At 43.0% G+C, this 10,849-nt stretch overlaps 1 long non-coding RNA gene across 2 annotated transcripts in view; it reads right to left on the bottom strand.

The window, feature by feature from the left end:
• Positions 1-10,849, bottom strand: part of LOC107196084 — a 14,153-nt gene that overhangs the window by 1,397 nt on the left and 1,907 nt on the right. Inside the window, exons 3-5 of one of the 2 annotated variants that reach the window (XR_001517395.2) lie at positions 9,839-10,056; positions 3,931-4,003; positions 1,548-1,664 (exon numbers count right to left, since the gene is read on the bottom strand). This is a non-coding gene — a long non-coding RNA (uncharacterized LOC107196084). The remainder of the gene's footprint in view (positions 1-1,547; positions 1,665-3,930; positions 4,004-9,838; positions 10,057-10,849) is intronic. The other variant, XR_001517396.2, reaches the window with a different exon arrangement.

Here is a 10,849-nt window from a genome sequence, read left to right as displayed (position 1 = left end):
AGAGGCAACATAAATTTCTCTTCTCTTGATCGTGGTCATGAATTTCAAATACTACAGGAGGCAGGTGATCATTTCTACATGAAAAAATGCAGTCTTTCCTTTGCTGGTTGAAGAGGGTTACTTCTAAATTGTACTGCTTCCTCACATGGAACAACGATGTCAAAATAAGAATGCTACTTAGGTGTCAGTTTAAAAATTAAGAAATAAAAAATTTAAAAAACTACTTCTTTGCTGTGGCTTTTATAGTCATGAGCCTAATGAGTTTTAGTCAATGACAGACTGTATCTACATTGATGAACTCAACACTGTAATGGAATTGGGAATTTTATGTTTATTGCCCAGGACTTCATAGCTGTCATAACAACATAGCCCAATGCATTACTTCCATTTGTGTTGATGCTGGTGTAAACAAACCTACTTTGTTGCCAGTGTTATAAAAATACAGTACACACAATTACATACAGTATATGATACTTGATAATAAAAAACTATTTTAATGGTTTATATATTTCCTGTATTTTTTATCATTATTTTGTGGTGTACTCCTTTAATTTATAAAAACAGTTGTTGTAAAACAGTATGCATGTTACACAGGCAGCAACCTCATATCACGTGTTTACTCTTTTTATTGCATCATTTCTCTTGTGCTTGATTAAATCTTGTGTTGTTTTGTACAATAACATGCTGTACAGTTTCTAGTTAAGGAGCAACAGGATGTGCCATAGTGAGTAGTAGGTCATGTGAGTAGTAGGCCTAAGTGAGTAGTAGGCTATGCCAGGTAGGTTTCTGTGCCTCTAGCAAGTTCACACACTGATGAAATTGCCTAATGCCATATTTCTCAGAATGTGTTTATGTCGTTAAGTGGCACATGATTGTACTTTGTAGCTGCACAGTAGCATACAGAAACATCTTTGGACGTAACAACAAAGAAAAACAGTGTTTCCACAAAGATATCAATTCTGTCCTCTCTCATTTATCTTTACACCCAGATAAGAAGAAAGAGAAAGTGAGCCCAACAAGATAAACCTGATAACCAGTTTTCCTGTATTGTCATCGGTGTGTCAGGTTTTCCAAAGATTTTAAAGGTTTTTTTGCCCTAATCTTTTAAGACATGAAGACAAATAGATACAAGAAGAAATGTTACCACTTTACAATCTCATCGAAGATGTATATGGGTATGAACTATTATTTTGACTTTGTACTATGATTTTCCAAGATGATAAGGCTCTCATGGAATTTGCAGAAAGGTCCTAAGCAAAAAAATAACTGCTCTGTGAAACCTTGGACAAGTAAAGGAAAACTTTTAAAAGTTCGAGAAGACTAAATGAGAAGCCTCTCCTTCACAGCTTTCTCCTCAGCACTATCTTTACATGTTCAAACTGAGAACTACTTCAGAAATGTCATCAACGGTAATACCCCAACCAGGACTTTGAATAACTTAGGCTCACAGAAAGTCCTTCGACAACACATGAAACAATTTCCAGGGCACAGACTGATGTTCAGTATTCCGTCACGCCACCTGTTAGTTAAAACCAAGACAAACTTACTTGGGAAGTGACAGGAGACAGGTGTGGAAGCAGTGGCTGCGGCAGAGTCCAGATGAGGCATGTCGCCAGCGGGATGGAGGCCATCCACTTCAAACGGCTTTGGTAGGTCCCCTCCATCTATACAAGGTGTGAACAAGTGTCCTGTGAGCCCTTAACAACAGCAAGAGACGGGAGTGCGGCGCAGTGTGGGCTAACTTCCGGTGGAGCACTTAAGTTTCAGCCACAGCGACCTGCCAGTCCTTTCCTAATTCTAAGGCGTTTTCGGCATAACACTTGGCAATGTATTCGCTTTTCAAAGTGTTCTTACATTTTAGAGAATTAGAAGTGTTTACAAAATTAGATTCGGAAAGTGACACAAAAATTCACCTGGCTTGCTGATAATCATTTGAATGCTATTTAAATATCAATGAGTTAAGAAAGCTCTTAAAGTTAGTTACAAAGAATTTGCAAATTTGACTAAGCCCTGTCATTTAACTGTTTTAAAATATACCTTCAGACTTGGCGATGAAGCTTACAAGGCTATGCAATAGGTTCTGTACAAACATAAAGCCTTCCCAAGCTGGAAAGAACCTCAGAGATGACCACCCATTTTATAGCTCAGTAGCAGGCTCCCCTGCTGGAACACGCCGAGGCGGGCCAGAGGCTGGACGCCACTTGCTAGACAATGAAGCCAGTACACTTCCCCCTCCGTTCTTTCACTAGGAAGGGCATTTCTAAATCTGAGGCAGTGGATAGAATCTGTATGCTCTAAGGAAAAATAACTTAGCATCATCATATTCCATAAAAAAGGGAAAGAAACATTTTTAAAATAACTTAAAAAAAATCTGATGTAATCCCAAATATGGTAAATTAAGGGATCACTTGTGAGCTTGTGCTGGCTGGAAGATTACTGCTCAGCTATCGCCCATGAGAACATAACATTCTAACAATAAGCTTTCTGCTTCTGTATCCCCGCTTACGCACCCGACCTGTGGGTTGACAGTTAGTAAATGGAAGAAAAATAGACTTTTGTGTTCAGACAGAATGAGGAATAGGGTTTTGGGCTTAAAAACCCTGAACCTGTACATTTCGGGGCTGCTTAATTTGGGGTCTGCGTACCCCTGGCAGACCCAGCTGGCTGAATAAAGAGTGTGCTTCCTATAAGTCACTGGTTTCTGGTGGTCTGTGTATCTATCCGGGACTGGCGGCTAAAACATTTGGAGGTCCCAGTAAGATCTGAGGGAGCGGCCCTGAGATCTAATACCGGACTGGCCTCTGGAACGGTTGCAGTCCCTGTAACAGACTCAAAGGGGTGGCCACCCTGAAACATTCCAGGACCCTTGAACGCCGTGACAGGGTCAATGCAATTGTCATGGATGCAACCTTTAGGACACACTCTTTGTTCCCGATCTTGACAGGAATCTCCGAGGCCTCAACGTCTGGATAAAAGGTATCTTTCGTTTCTGTTTCTGTTGACTGGTCCCCGGGGGGTCCGTGGAGAGACTGGACACAGTCATATCTCCCGGACTGTGGCCAGGATACAGGACGCCACCTCCTGTACCCTGTCATTAGGTTCTGTCTACTGTCTTTGGTCTTGTCTAGGTTGTAGGTGGTAGACTTCTCTGGGTCTACCTACACCTCAGTAATTGTTCTCGTCTGAGAGTCTGTTTTGTGTTTTCTGCACAAGTGATGGGGGTAAGCCCCGGGTTCACAGAAGACACCCTTGGAGTGTCTGCTGCAACATTTCAAAGAAAGGTTTGTAGAGGGACCTGACTATGGCATAAAGTGTTCTCCAGGCAGACTAAGAACATTGTGTGAAGTTGAGTGGCTGTCTTTTGATGTAAACCGGTCTCCAGAGGGTTCTTTTGACAGTGAGGAATGTTTGGAAGATTGTCACGGGAGACCCAGAACATTCTGATCAGTTTTCCTACTTTGATCAATGGTTAAACCTTGTTCTGAAACCCCGTCCTTGGCTCCGTCGGTGTGCCCTTTCTCTAGGGGCACAAGTCTTAGTTGCAGGCACCCAAAACATACAGCAAATGAATTTCCAAGACGGCCCAGTCCCTCAGTCCTCCAATCTCCACCGGAGGGCAGTGACCTTCCCCCACCCTATGATCCAGGACAACAGAGACCCAATAACACTACCTCACCTCCTCGGACACAGGCAGGTAACCCCTATGCGCCTCCTGCTCCTGCTCTGAGCAGGGCACCAGTTAATACCACCACCCTGGACATCCTCCCCTTGTGAGAAGCACCACCCTGGGGACATCATGCAGACAGTCCCATTATGGTTTATGTGCCTTTCTTGACTAGTAACCCGTACAACTGAAAGACACAAAATCCACCTTTCTCTGAGAAACCCCAGGCATTAATGGGACTCTTAGAGAGTATCTTTCAGACTTACCGCCCCACTTGAGATAATTGCCAACAGCTTTTAATTAACCCCTTCACCGAGAAAGAATGCGGGCACATTCAGACTGAAACACAAAAGATAGTTGTGAGAGGGAAGAAAATTAAGAAAGCAGGGGAACAGATTGAGGAGGAATTTCTCTCCACCCACCCAGACTGCGGACACAATTCTCAGGCAGGGAGAACGGCATTAGATCGGCACCACCAGATTCTAATTGGGGGAATAAGGATGGCTGCTCATCAGCCAACTAACCTTTCTAAGGTAACTGCAGTTATACAGGGACCTAAGGAATCCCCTGGAGCGTTTCTTGAATGAGGCCTACTGGGTATACACCCCATTGATCCTGAAGCCCCTGAGAACCAGTAGGCCCCTGAAAACCAGCAAGCAATTAATATAGCCTTTGCTACTCAGGCAGTCCCTGATATCCGGTGTAAATTACAAAAATTAGAAGGTTTTGCAGGGATGAACCTATCCCAACTTCTTGAGATAGTCCAGAAGGTGTTCAACAACAGGGAGGCACCGTATGACCCCAAACGTATGGCTAAAACCCAAAGCTACTGTCATCAACCCAGCCAATCTGTTGCCAGACCTAGACCCCCAGACTCCCATTCAGGACTACATAGATTTCACTGACACTATGTGTTCCTCGAGGCCAGACCTCAGAGATTCCCCTCTGCCTGAGGCCAATGAAGTTCTTTTCACGGACGACAACAGCTTCATACAAGAAAAAAGGAGGTATGCTGGGACAGCAGTCGTAACTCTAACTGACACCATCTGATCACAAGCTCTTCCGCATAGGACTTCTGCTCGAAAGGCAGAACTCATCACCTTCACTGAGGCACTAAGATGGGGAAAGGATAAGGCAGTCACAATATACACTGACAGCCAATGCGCCTTTGCCACTGCACATGTACACAGAGCCATCTACAAGGAAAGAGGGCTTCTGACTTCAGCTGGGAAGGACATCAAGAACAAGGGGGAGATCTTAGCCTTACTTGAAACTATATAGATGCCTAAGACTCTGACTATTTTGTTCATTCTAAAAGACATCAAAAAAGAAATAGTCCTGAGACTGAGAGAAACTGACAAGCTGAACAGAGACAAGAACAGCGGCCACAAGTGGGGCCCCCATCACATCTACTACTGTTGTCCCTTTCTCAGAACTGCCTCCGTCTCCGACCTATACGGTGGAAGAGAACATATATTTTCAAGATATGGGAGCCACTTGGAACCAATAGGGGTGGCGGAAGACTCCAGATGGAAAAATCGGGCTCTCATGGGCCCTTAGAAGGACTCTCCTCCACCAACTCCAGCAGACCACACACCTAGGGTGAACTAAGATGCTCCAAGCTTTAGACCCCTACTTTCACTTGTTAGAAGGGAGAAGAACTGCAGAGGAGATGGCCTCACGATGCCCGGCTTGTGCCCAAAAAAGGGAAAGATAGAAAAACCTAGGCATAGGAAAAGAGAAACTTGTCCGGGGGACCACTGGGAAGTAAATTTCACTGAGGTAACTCTGACTGTGGGCGGCTACAAATATTTACTTGCTTTTATAGACACCTTTTCAGGATGGGTAGAGGCCTTCCCTACCAGGAAAGAGACTGCCTCAGTAGTTACTAAGAAACCACTAGAAGAAATTCTCCCTCGACTCGGTCTCCCCGGAACTTTAGGGTTGGATGACAGACCAGCCTTCTTAGCAAAGGTATCACAACAATTGGCTAGCTACCTAAATTTGCAATGGAAACTCCACTGTGCCTACTGGCCCCAAAGTTTGGGCCAAATAGAACAAATGAATAGGACCCTAAAAGAGACATTAGTCAAGTTAGGATTAGAAACTGGTGGGACCTGGGTAGAACTTCTCCCCTTTGCTTTTTTCCGAGCCAGGTGTACTCCATATATTAATGAATTCACTCCATTTGATATTTTCTCTGGAAAACCCCCACCTTTAGTATCTAAAATAAAAGATGAAAAAAAGGCAGAACTATGCAACCTTGTCTTACTTAAGTCTTTATAGGTCCTATAAAGTGTACAGAAGGAGATTTAGTCCTGGGTTTGTGCTGCCCACTCAGCTCTGGGGAACAGACTTCCCCATCAGTTTTAGCCGCGGCACTCTGTGTAGATCTGGAAGTTCACTTCCAAAGGACTAGAACCCAAATAAAAAGGACCCTTCACTGTCTACCTGGTGACACCCACTACAGTTAAAATAGATGACATCCCATCATAGATTCATCACTCCCATGTGAAAGCAGCACAAGAGTGGACAGTTCAAGAAGACAAGCCCTTAAGACTAAGACTCAAACATATATAAATCTAACCCTCTGTTTCTTCCTTTTTTCCTCTTTAGCCCAGACATTTGACCAGGCACAACCGAAACCAGAAAGAATATTTATAACTATGTTAACAACAATACACAAGGTCTTGAATAAGACCATTCCAGACATAGGACAAGATTGCTGGTTGTGCCGAAACCCAAAACCCCCTTATTATGTTGGTGTAGAAACTTCCCTAAACCTAACTGAGCTTAGCAGCACACAAGACTGAGAATGGAAAACTCCTAAACTCATCTTAAGAGACGTAAAAGAAAAAAGAAACTTCCTAATTTCAAAAAACTATTCCAAACTGTTAGCACAGTCACCTTACTTTGATAACTGTAATAATACTATTGAAGTATCTTCCTGAGGGGGTAAATACTATAAGGCTCCTAATAATACTTGGTTACCATGTAATAGTAGGCTCACTCACTGTGCTGCATCCGATCTTTTCAACTCAGATGAGGCTAATATTTGTATCCTAGTCTTTATATTCCCCCAAGTGTCCCTTTACAATGGGCCGGAAGGCAGACTCCACTTCTTCCACCAGGATGGGCTACAGAAACGGGCCGTACCAGTCTTAATAATCCTTCTTGTAAAACAAAATTAAAGGCTCTACAGCTGTAGGTACTACTGCTCTCATCAAGGGAGAAAATAAATTACATGAAATTGAAATACAGATAGATAAAGATATCAGAACCTTAAAAGACACCATCAGCAGGCTCGAACTTCAAGTCAATTCACTAACAGAAGTAGTCTTCCAAAATAAAAGAGGTTCAGATTTATTATTCTTAGAACAAACTGGATTATGTATGGCTCTAAGTGAAACCTGTTGCTTCTATGCTAATAACTCTAGAGTAATTAGAGAAAGCTTACTACTAATACAGAAAAATTTAGATGTCAGAAAAAAACAAAGACTGGAATCAAATAACTGGTTTCAGAGGATGTTCAGCTGGTCACCATGGCTAACAACCCTTCTTTCTATCTGCTGTAGCTGGACCTTTAATCCTCCTCCTCCTTGTTAACTTTTGGCCCATGTTTCCTCAATTTCTTGTTTACATATATAAAGAAAAAAATTAATTCTATTAAACTTTTAGTATTACAAAATAGAGGCTACGAACAAATTCCACACAAAGAATCAAAGATTTGATTTTCTGCTAAGGCCAGTGGGGAATGTGCTGGCTAGAAAATTATTGCTTGGCTATCGCCCATGGGAATCTAACACTCTAACAATAAGCTTTCTGCTTCTGTACCCCCGCTTACACAACCGACCTGTGGGTTGACAATTAGTAAATAGAAGAAAAATAGACTGTTCAGACAGAATGAGGAATGGGGTTTAGGGCTTAAAAACCCTGTACCTCTACATTTCGGTGCTGCTTAATTTGGGGTCTGCGTACCCCTGGCAGACCCAGCTGGCTGAATAAAGAGTGTATTTCTTATAACTTACTGATTTCTGATGGTCCATGTGTCTGTCTATTGGGGATTCATGGCTACAACATTGCCTTGAGAAGACAAATGGGCTGAAGAAGTATAAGAATTAAGAGGGCATTGGAAATAGGACAGTCTTTTGTAGTGAGAAATCTTTCTTCCCAAATTGAGGCATGTGAGTGCTGAATAAGGAAAGCGTATTTGGAATCTGTATATATGTTAAACTCTTCTCCAGATGCTAAGGTTAATGCTCTGGTGAGGGGAATTAATTCTATTTTGAGAGATGATCCCTACAGGAAGGAGACTAGATTCTATGACTTCCGTGGCAGACACTACCAAGTAGCCTGATAACTTTTTCCTATCCTGGGAGGCATTGGGTAAAGAGGAATCTGTTACATTTGGGAAATAGAAAGTCTTAAGTTTGAGGATTTCTATACAGGAGTGTGAAGGCCCTTCACTGGGAATAGGTAAAAGATTGGCAGGATTGAATGGAGAGCATTTGGCTAGGGTAACATGTGGAGATTCAATAAAGATTGTGTGAAAATTTTGTATTCTAAAGGGTTGGGGAGATTTTGGGTAGCTATGTGTGTTATGAGGTCGGAGATATTATGTGAAGAATAAACCATGATGGGTTGTCCAAATGTGAGTTTCTGACTTTGAAGAGTTAGAAGAGTGGCCACTGCCAGGGCTCTTAGGCAGGATGGCCAACCCCTGACTGTGGTATCTAGTTGATTTGATAGATAAGCAACTACTTAGTAGTGTTGGGTCCCTGGACTTGTCCTAAGACTCCAAGTGCTATTCCTTTGTTTTCTGTAGGATAAAGTGTAAAGGGTTTGGAGAGGTTGGGAAGGGAAAGATCTGGGGCCAATATAAGAGCCCGCTGTAACTTCTAGAAGTAAGAGCTAACATTAATGGTGAGATCTAGTGGTTCAGTCAAAGGACCATTAGAAGCCAGGTATAAAGGGTGGGCTAGTTGCTGAAGAGAGGAACCTAAATATGGAGAAACCCTGCTAAACTGAGGAACGATTGAAGCTCTTGTTTTCAGGTGGGAGGTGAGAGGTCTTTTCTATCTAAAATAATGGTGCGATGTTATGAGGTAATAGAGAGACCAAGATAAATGGCTTGAGGGTAAGAAAGTTGGGCCTTCTTGGGAGAGACTTGGTATCTATTTTTAGCCAAATGATTTAGGAGACTATCTGTGTGTTCATAGGAGAGAGAGTAAGATGGGCTACAACGGAAGAGGTCATCTACATATTGGGGAAGAGTGCTGGGATGGAAATCTAGTTTTACTAAATTTGATCCTAAGGCTAGTCCAAAGAAGTAGAGACTACCCTGGAAACCTTGGGGAAGGACAGCGCAGGTAAGTTGTTTGGACTGATAGGTAACAGAATCTCTCCAGGTAAAAGATAAGAGATTTTGGGATTCTGGGTGTAGAGGAGTGGTGAAGAATGCATCTTTTACATCCATTGCAGTGAAATGAGCAGTGTCTGTGGAAATAAGGGACAGAAGGGTCTGCCCTCCTAGGGGCTGGATACTACTGGTTGGGTTGGAAGAATTGCCTGATTCATGATGCAGAGGTTCTGGACTAAGTGATATGAACCATCCAGCTTCTTGACAGACAGGGTTGGGGTGTTCCATGGGGAGTGTGTGGGTCTCAGGAGGTTTTGGTATAGAAGGCATTGTATGATGGGTTGGAGGCCTTTTCTGCATTCCAAGGATAAGGAGCATTGGGGTTGTCAGGTGTATATTGAAGGGTCTTTGAGTTTTATGGGGATAGGAGTGGTGTTGCACTATAGAAGGGGAGGAGGTATCCCAGACCTTGAGTGTGACCATAGAAGTTGGAATGGGGAATGTATCTGGTTCCGGTTTAGTGAGAAGGAGGGATGAGTCTGAATTAAAGGTGGGAGAGAGAAGCATAAGGGAGGTTCTGAATTTTGATAAAATGTCTCTATCAAAGATTGGGGTTGTACACTTAGGAAGACTAGGAAGGAGTGACCGAAAGGTGTTCCAAATAAGAGACAATTTAAAGAGAGTGTGGGTAAAGGCTTAGATATGAGACCATCAACCCCTACAATAGAGACTTGAGAGGGTCAAGTAGGACCTGCAAATTTACGTAAGGTAGAATGAATGACACCTTGTATCAATAAGAAAGGAGACTGGCTTACCTGCCACTAGCAAAGTTACCCTGGGCTCTAAAGGAGTGATAGGTGTGGGGACCACAGGGCCCAAGCACCTCAGTCTTCAGTGGTGAGGCTGAGAAGTCTAAGCAAGATGAGGTCCACTTGTTCCAACTTTTTAGAGGGAAGAGATGAGACCCTTCCTTAAGCGGGTAGGTCACAGTCGACTTTCCAGTGACACTTCTTGCCACAGCACGGAAAAAGACCTGGAGGAGGGCAAAGATTAGGGCAACATTTGGCTCAGTGTCCCTCTTTGCCACATTTAAAGCAGGCCTGGAGAGGGCTTCAAGGTTCTGCCCTTAGGAGTTTGCTTATTTCTGGGGGAGCCCTTCAGAGCAGCTGCCAGCATTCAGCTTGATCTCTTAAACTGTTCAACTTTTGCTTTCTTATCTCTATTATTGAAAACTTTAAAGTCAGTATTTAAGAGGTCCGTTTGTGGGGTATGAGGGCCATCTTCCAGCCTTTGTAATTTCTGTCTGTTGTCAGTGGCCAATTGAGAAATGAAAGAAGTATGTAGGATGAGGCCTTCCACTGAGGGTCCAGTTTAGTATATTTTTGGATGCCTCCTCTCTTAATATAACAGTTGACTCTAATCCACAGTGTGACAAATCCTCTGTAGTAAACAGGACTAGCAAGGGGTTTCTGGAAACATCTCCTGAGGGTGCAGAAAGGGAGGAGTATTGTGCATACTGTTTTGCATCTCAAAACACTCGCCAGTAGACTTTTTTTGATGCACTGCTGATTCCCTTGTCTGTGCTTTTTGTAGGCTCAGGGACTAGTCTTCAGATTTGTGACTAGTTTCGGCAGCAAGGGGGCCTTTGTTACTCAGAGTCAGGTGCTGTTTTGAAAACTGCTCCAGCTACCTAAATCTTCCATATTTCTGATGTAACGTAGAAGCACACTTTGAAAATGTCTTGTGCTGGAAAGACTCCTTTCGCAATACGAACTTCGATTTTTAAATTCAGAATATAGATATTAGGATTGCAGTGTTGCATTCCG

This window comes from Pteropus alecto, unplaced genomic scaffold, assembly GCF_000325575.1.
Source record: "Pteropus alecto unplaced genomic scaffold, ASM32557v1 scaffold477, whole genome shotgun sequence".
Taxonomy (NCBI): Eukaryota; Metazoa; Chordata; class Mammalia; order Chiroptera; family Pteropodidae; genus Pteropus; species Pteropus alecto.
Note: the sequence above shows the minus strand (reverse complement) of the source record. Positions and strands in the feature narration are given on the sequence as shown.